Source organism: Lampetra planeri, unplaced genomic scaffold (genome assembly GCF_965212315.1).
Source record: "Lampetra planeri unplaced genomic scaffold, kcLamPlan1.2.h2 scaffold_1531, whole genome shotgun sequence".
In the NCBI taxonomy this organism is placed as follows: Eukaryota; Metazoa; Chordata; class Hyperoartia; order Petromyzontiformes; family Petromyzontidae; genus Lampetra; species Lampetra planeri.
The window spans coordinates 1-9,112 of NW_027614256.1; positions in this window are offsets into that span (position 1 = coordinate 1).

Below are 9,112 nucleotides of genomic sequence, written 5' to 3' on the forward strand. Positions count from 1 at the left end.
AGGTCGTCCATCAGCAAACACATCAAATGTTTTGTCTGTTTGGTTGAGCTTAATGAAGTGCTTCGTGGAAAATGTCTTGCATTACCAGGTGAACTAAGTGAGATATTTTCACAACTGAATTCTAGATTACAGATCTAGAGCTCATCAGGTGTTGGTACAAACACAGTTAAATTGAAAAAAAAAAAAGAAATAATTGACAATATTAATAAATTCATCGTACAAACAATAAGTATGTGCAATAAATCGTGCATAGTGACATTAAGCCAGTATATTTTTACAACTATAACATTGCGTCAATTCATTTCTTTTCTGCAGCTTTTATTTTAAAGACATTGCAGCCTGTTTTTTCAGAAGGGTGTATGCTCACCTCTAATGGCCATCGGCTCATTTAGGAAAGTCCGTTACACTCTTTCTATCACAATTTGCAGTTTTTCCTCTTTTCCATTCAACAGACTTTAATCATCCACCAAATGTTATTAACACAATAAATATCCAAACTCTCCCACGTTGACATGTTCACTAAATTCACAGAAGACCAGACGCAATGAGCCAACCTATGTCCAGAGTCCTGGAGCTGTCAATCAACGAGCATGTGCTCACTCAGGAATTCAGGAACTCACCTGTGAATTTCTCTATCTATCTATCTAATGTCAAGTCAGACATTTTTATCCTGACAGAAGCTACCGGAACAAACCAGGAGAGCCGTCTATAACCGACCTTATGAACAAAGTAAGAGATACAAACAAATCCTTCCGGCGTCAGCAGAAGGAATGGTGGAACTGTTGTGGACAAGAAAAGGCTTGAAACCCCAGCATGAACTTCACCAACAATACCTTTAACAGTGAAAACACATGAAAACCTCCCACTGTACGAGTTAATAGTGTATTTACACACACCTATTTTTTTCCCCCCTGCGTTCAGCGTTTGGTCCATTTCCTGTCACAAATTGCCTAATAATTTAAACAGTTGGCTCATTAGCTGTGTATTAAGACTAAGGGGTGCGGGGGGGGGAACACCTGTTCACTTACTTAATGAACTCAAAAAACACAGAACTCTGGTCAGGAGAAAGAAAATAAACCAAGAAATAACACAGTGGCCTGAAGACATGCAAAGCTTTAATGGAACCCAAACTAAAATGTAAAAATATCAGCATTTACGCTTTTGTTAATCTACCTGTAGAGACAGGCTGGAGCAGCTTTCTAGGGCTGTAAATCACATGTTTCCTGCCTTTGGCCCTGCAAAAATAATGAAGGGATTCATGAGGTCCGGGGTGAAGCTTGAGGCTTGAATAAGAAATAAAGTAAATATCCAAAAGCATTTGGATTCTATTAATCATACTTCGATGTGTGTGCTCGCAGGTGAGTGAAACATTGAGCAGGTGAAGAACAGAACAATTTCTGACAAATGCACTTTGACCTCTCTCATTTGGACTTATGAAACCATTCACATCCCAAGTCGTCCAACAGGGGCGCTTTGTCACAGCCCTTCATATCGCCACTGATTCACATACCAGCGTACAAGGGACCCTGTTGCCTCTGTTGCCACGAGGTACTATGCACTGCTTGACCATGTTTATGATGATCCTCCACAAGTCGATTCAGTCCAGCTGAAACTGTCACATATATGTCGTTTGATCAATCGGTGTGGACGTCGGCGATGCAACATACCCCTTTGCTGTTTCCACCAGTTCACACCACTCTCAGCTGGAAACTCAAGACCAAAGACCACATAAGGCAATGTGAAGCATCTCAGCCTTCCCTCTCAGTGCAGTAATTAACCTGTCCCTCACCTCCCTGTCCAACAGCCTCCACAGAACAGCCTGGCATTCACCAGACACTTCCCACAACAGCCTGCACGCAAGAACCTGACCCACATCGGCCCCTCTCTTTCTTTTGTGAAGTTATGGCCGCCTGCCATCCCTCGCAAACATGCAGTGTCATCACATTCTGTAATGACTCCACGTCTGTGTTAAAATACCTCAGGAGATCACTGTGAATTACAGGCTACTTAAAAGTGATTTCATATGTTTTGAAAAGGAAATAAAAAAAAAATTTAAAAAAACGCTCTTGATGTGCAACTCAAGCAGCTGAAATCTGTAAATTACAGGCTCCGCTGTGTCCATAGGAAATTTTCAAAGTAAGAAAACATTAAAGACTTATTAACTTTTAGAGTGCAGGTCAAGAAATGGAAATAGAATAAACAGCCAATAAAAGCATGAGCCCTTCTCTGGCACAAGTCATGACAAAAGCAGCCCTTAAATCAGATGAGAACAACTCTGCCTTGTTCATAAGGCAGACTGCAGGAACACCACGTCCAGCATGTTTGTCAGGGTGAACGTTTGGAGCCGTCCGGCACCTTCATTTCCATCAATAATTTCCTCCTCCTGGCTGATGACCTCTGAGCCCTCACAACAGGCTGGTTTGGATTAACAGTACGGCGCACTGTAAGCGAGACCTGCAGGGTTTGTGACGCTGTGATGGATACTCTGTAAAAAATGACACCATCCAGGTTCTCCACACTGCCCACATTGTGCTGGATGGAGAAAGGAATTCTACCGTCACCTCGCATTATGTCAATGCTTTGGTCCACTTCGATGCAAGGTAGCTACTTTTTTCCAACAGATAATTTTTGTTACTGGCAATCAAGAGAGAGAACACTGTATGTTATAATTAAACAACGACCAAAGCCCTGCCTCAGCATATTTATGTAGCAGGAGGAAAAAAAAGTCATTAGTTTATACATGTTAGTGGTGGTATGTATCGTGCCAGCTCCACATTTGAGTCTATATTGCTGTTGGCTGGTCCAGCAGAGTTGTGTTGGAATTGGTGTCACGGTCCTCCAGCGAGAAGTCTATTGGCTCAATTCCCCTTGACAGGCAAAATTCACCCTGCTGAGGTTCTGGTGCTGTTCATTCCTACCAGCTGTAGGATCCATTCTGAGGCCAGCGTAGACTACGTTCTGAATGACGCTGAATGTGGCACAACCTTTGCTGTAATGTCACCCGGCGGGCGACACCACTCATCAGACAAATACATTTGAATACGTTTAACTTTGACTGCACTGGTGCATTATTTGAGAAAAAGACCTCGCAGAATCTTGACTCAGAGTGTGTGTGTTGCTAAAGTGCCTGATGAGTCTTTGAACACACACTGACATTCTGCTATACTGACATGCACTTTAAAGTACTTACACCATAAATTATTGTCATCCCAAAACACCTGCAACAGCAATTTATTTGTTCCATTTTTTTACTCTCCTGATGTAAATATTCCTTTTATCTTTCTATATATTTCCTGTATATATTTTTTTAATGGTGTATTTACTTAGATGTACTCCTTATATCGTGTATATAGCTACTGCATATTCAACTACTCATCTCTTTTCAGTTCATCTTTGCTGAATTGACAATGGACACTTCTCACCTGTGGGACTATAAAGGATTCACTTATTATTTTAAACATGGCAGTTATTGTGTTTTCTGACAGAGGACATGGTGATACTACAGTGAAGCAGAGGGAAAAGAAAAGCAGGTGGATGCGAGTAATTAACCACATCAATCAACCAATCAATCAATCAATCCACCAATCAATTTGTCAATCAATCCGACACCACAACAAAACAAAAATGTGACCTTCTTCTCTGTCCACAGCCACAGGGAGGACCACGCAGGCCACATACAACACAACGAAGTTTATTTTTCTAAAAATAAAATAAAATTCACCCACTCACCGTTGACGTTTTCAAATGACTGTTGGACTTTAAATGTTTCCATGTTCCGTACTAACTTCACGCAAACAAAAACATACAAATTAGCCGCTGCAGTCGGGGAACACCTAGCTAACACGTTCGCAAAGCGTACGCGTAAGAATGACGTACGTACGTCACCGGTGAGGCGTTCAGGGTCCCTACTGATCCCAGGACAGTTGGCGGAGAGCGACACGTTCATGGGCCGAGCCGCTGCGTCCGGGGCCCGTTCCAGAAGGTTGAGCAGGTTTAGTGAGTGTCAAATGGATTTTCTGATAAAATGACAGCCATATTGCAGCCTCATCAACTACAATTAAACTCCATTCATATATTGTTTTGAAGTGGAACAATGAAGTTTGTCTTTAGTCAAACATGATCATCTTGTTTTGTCCAGTGTCGATACAGTTCTACTGGTCAGGGAGACTTCAACAGTGGCTTTCAGCCCAGAAAATCAGCCACAGGAGACATATTTTTCTTAGTCTTCTTCATCTGTCAAGTTTAAGCCACCTTTGGGTTTCGGTGATTGTTGCTAAATGTAGCGTCGTATTTATTGTTCTGCATTGACAGAGAATATTATCCAATCTTGAAACCCTCGATTCTCTCTTTGGAGGCCCGGCTAAAGTAGAAGACGTTTGTCACATTGAGGTTCACTGAAAATGTCAATGCACGTCACGACACAGGTGAAAACTTTATTCCCAGACCTTTTGGATCTCAGGCAGAAACACGGAGAGACATGTTTCCACTCAACTGAGTAGTAACAAGCCATCTCAACATACCGTTGTTCCTCCAGGAACTGATGCCAGAACAGAACTTGTTCTAGAGGCTCCAATTTTTCCACGTTGTCCCAAGATGATGCAAGTGAAATGGGACATAATTTGAGTTGCAGGCCTACATGGAATTAATGTGCTTCCACCAAATCCTGTTAAGTAACAGTCATGTTCACCTGTTTATCAGTCCCAGAGCCATGAGTCCATCATCCATTTTTTTGATGTTTCATGTTTTAATTTGTTTTATTCCTTTTCATTTTACACAGTAAGACAGCTCAGTCTGATGGATCCCTGATGTCTGGTACCTACACATACATGACAATACAGAGAAATTCCCATACTCTAACTAGAACTTATCGTCAAGTAGCAAATATGAAATGCATCATTACATATTCATCATATGAATCCTTCATTGTTGTAATCAATCCCAGAGCGACCCAGTCACCTCATAAAATGCAGTGAAACTTTTAAGCTTACATCCACTCGTTGTAGTATAGAGCACAGCAGCATTAACTACATGAAGCTCTTTTGAAAAGCCTTAAAGGGTCACCTATAGATAAACGCTATTTTCTGTGGACGGTGAGGAATAGCACTTAAAAAAACTGAAGGGCTCTCGTATCAGGTTTTGTATCCAAAGTGTTTTGGGGAACAATGAGGGAGGAATCACAAAGCGGAGGAGACACTGAAGAGTGGAGCTGAGTAATGACCTTGTCATGTGGCTCCCTGCGTATACGCTCACCGCGCTTATTAAATCCTTTATGTGTAGCGATCTTCTAACGGATGCTGCAGAAAGTGACATTCAACTCTGGTCCCTCACCTGAAGCCTCTTTGTTGGATAGAACAGGCTGAATTCGAGAGCTCAGGTGTTGGATTATTACAGACATTTTTACATGATGATATCATTGTAACAGAGATGCTTTATCCAAATGCAAGAAGTCTGCAGTGAGATGACCATTGATCTCGTAGCACCTTTATAATAATAATAATAATATAACATTTTATTTATATAGTACATAGGTTACACACTGAAGTCCTAGTTTTAAGGGCAGCTGGGGCACACTGACAGAAACATGGCTGCCATTTTGCATCAGTCGATACGCTAGCCTTCCGGTTATCGAATGTCCTGCTTATCCTGCCGCCCTGACCTGCACTGGGGGTTTAGTTCAGCTGGACTAGAAAAGCCTGGTCTGGTCTAAATCCAAAGTTATTAAGGTGTAGAGCCCACTGAAAATAACTCATCGATGTTCAAGCAGACTTTTGAGTTTTCTGTCCCCATGCCTCTGTCTCAGAATCTGAGTTTACACTGGCAGGTCTTCTTACGAGACCAACGTACTAAAAATATGACCCCTCTGAATGCCCACATCCTTGCCCCCAAAATAAATCATGTGGGAGCACACACGCGCTGCACCCTGGACAGTCCCATCTGTCCACCCAGGCTGCCGTCTTTAAATGAATCAACCAAAGATCTTAATCTAACAGCACACACACACACACACACACACACCAACGCCCACAGACAATCTTGTGAAGCACCTTGGTAACTAAGTGCTGCTGGCTCACGTCAGGGCTGTGAAGCTGGATGCCAGCAGCGGATCTGCCTTGCTTTGCCTGTCACTCCTCTGTCTCGCTGTGCGGCAGCAGAGAATAGGAGCCAGTGTGGGGACCAGGGGGACTGGAGCTCATCAGAGGGGTTGACTCAGTCCTCCCTACTCCCTCAGTGCTGTGGGTCTGGCACTCTGCACAGGTGGAAAACGGAGAAGGGTGAGTGGGTAATCACAAGGGTGTTGGCCCTGTTCTGCCCACACAGCCCACAACCATGGGCCGACATGTTGTGTGCGAATTTTCGAGAATCCATGCAAAGCTTAAGCAATGGGAAACAGAGACGAGGAAGGAGGAGAAATACAAAAAAGCAGGACTTTCACCCACTAAAGTCGAGTAAATACAGGCTGAAGGCTCGGAGATCAAGCGAAGACCTTCAGAGGGAAGAAGCGTTTTGGTTTCGTGGTGGACAACAACATATTCTGAGACTACAAAGTACTGAGCAAACTTAATGTGTCACAGTGGTTGACTGAATATTAACTCTTCCTCTCCACTGGGGTTTGTACCCAGAAGGAAAGTGAGCAAACAACACAACACAGGAAATGAGTCACAGACCGGAAAAAAAAGGCAAAAAGTTAACTTCCCTTAACTTCTGCCAATGTGTAAAAAGTCCCATCCTGCCTTTGCAGCTTTCCGGCGGTGATATTTGCTTCCATCGTCCACGAAACATCGGCAGGAGAGTATCTAAGCTGGAAACAAGCTGCGGTTGTTTTCTTTGCAAAAACACCTGTCTAAACAGAAGCAAAGCCAAGGGCAAGTCTCGGCTGTCAGCGCTGGTGACAGCTCTTGACAAAAATTCAGCAGAGACAATTCCTAAGACGTCCACTCGAGCGAAACAATGCACGTGTGCTGGAATCACCCCAGCTGGGCTGCACAGCTCGCTGCTGTTTGCTGCTTGATGCTGCTCTCCGGCGGACGATGAACAACACCTGGATGGAGACACAATGTGACCGATTCCTGCAAAGACTGTCTTTGTTTTGTTTGTCTGTGGTTTCAAATGCGCTTAATCCCGTGCTGGGTCCTGTGGCACTGACTCAGCAAAAAAAAAAAAAAAAGGCTCAAGTCAAAACCAGATATCTTTTGTAGTGTGACAACAAAAGGGACATTTTAAAATCATTTTAATCATTTAAAATATAAGACCAAGGAGCGTATCTTGGTGCAGCTAGGTCACATGTACAATTCCACAGTTGTTTGGAGTCTCTAGGCCACGTAGAAGCCATTGAAGAAATGTGGTTCATTGAAATGAATGGATGTTTAGGCCAAAAAAAAAAAAAGAAAATTGTCCCTTTTTAAAGTTATACTGTATAAACACAACTATGGATGTTTTTTTGCATTAATCAACAGATCTAAATATATCTATTAAAATATAATTGTTTAAACTACATATTGATTAATAAATGCTACAAAACTACTAAACTGAAATGAAACAACTTCACTATGGAGAAAATACATACATTATACCACTTTAAGACAGTTCAGTTTAAGACAGTACTGGGTCAACTTGACAAAGGAACATTACTGCTGTTCCTTGAACATAACAGGAGGGTTAAGTGATTAATTAATAGAGATTACAACCATTTATAAAGCTGTTTGTGTCATCTCTCCAGAGAGGATTTACAGGCTGTTTCAGAGAAGATTTACCGAACAAAGACCAGGCGGCTCATTAGCTACCAGAGACATCGGCTCGTGTGTATAGAGGGGATCTGTGGGGTGGTCAAGTTTCAGTCCTTATGCTTGAATTTCAACATACTGATCCTTAATCTGCATTGCCCTCATCGACATACAGTTCACGCCTCTGGTGGCCTGTATGATATCATTTTCCTTCACTTCAGGCGGAACAAACTTAAGATCTAATCCTGCTTTCTGGAATGGGCTGGATGGTTGGACAGTTACCCCGCTTTTGAAAACGATTGATTTGAAAGGAGAAATAATAATGTGGATGTTTGTGTGTTTGTAGTGTAGCAGTAGTGTAGGCTGTGTCATCATATTGTTCAACAGGCCGACGAGCTGCATGTGTGTGAGCATCCGGTCTTGTTAATCTAGAGGCTTGCACACGTTGACAGCGCTTGTAATTTGGTAAAACTGAACTATGCGAACAACATACAACTTTCTACAAATACTGCAAACAAACGAGACACACAGGCATTTATTTATTTTTTCAAATGAGCAAAATTTAATTATAAACACCGATACACATTACTGTCTGATGTCAACTGAACATTCACTTATAACTGTACATTTGTTAATCATACATTTTATTTACATGTTCGGATTATGTATGTATCCCATCAACCAAAATGGGAGGGAAATGAAGTGCAGGGTTACTTTCTTGTACAAATATTTCACAAATGGTGGGTGAACATCATATAAAATCATCATGCCAACATGTACTTTTTTTTGATAAAAATGCACAAATTTGCAGTTTGTCCTGCTCTGATACAGCAAATGAAAAAAAAAAATTCTCTCCATGATGCACAACTGAATAAAATTCATAATGAATTCAATAAAACTTAAGGTCCATCTCGACACTCAGGCTCTTCCCAAGTCATTGGATTAATCATTCTTTATTCTATTGTTGCTTTATCAACACTGTACCGGCATAGAATCTGCATGTTGGAATGTGCACTAACAGCGCACTGCAGACGGGGGCGGGGGGGTAGTTTCAGAAATGTGTATCGAAGAATATGAAATCAAGATTTAGGACAGTAAAATATTTCTATGTGAACAACAGTACACAGTCACAGCATTTCTACTTAAAAGCCCTACTTAGTAGAAAGTCCACTGTATGAATTTAAACCTAGAATTCATTTCAGCTGAGGAGCATCGAAAACACATAATAACGTCTCAAGACTGTAATGAGACAGCGTTTGGTTTCACCTCTTTGTGTTTCTGGCCCACAAACCTCGCTGCTGTTGTAGGCTCAGAAGCTCTTAAATTGTTGATGGTCTGTAACTTATCCCATCATGGAAAAATATCTAATATCACCCGCAGAGAAAAAAATA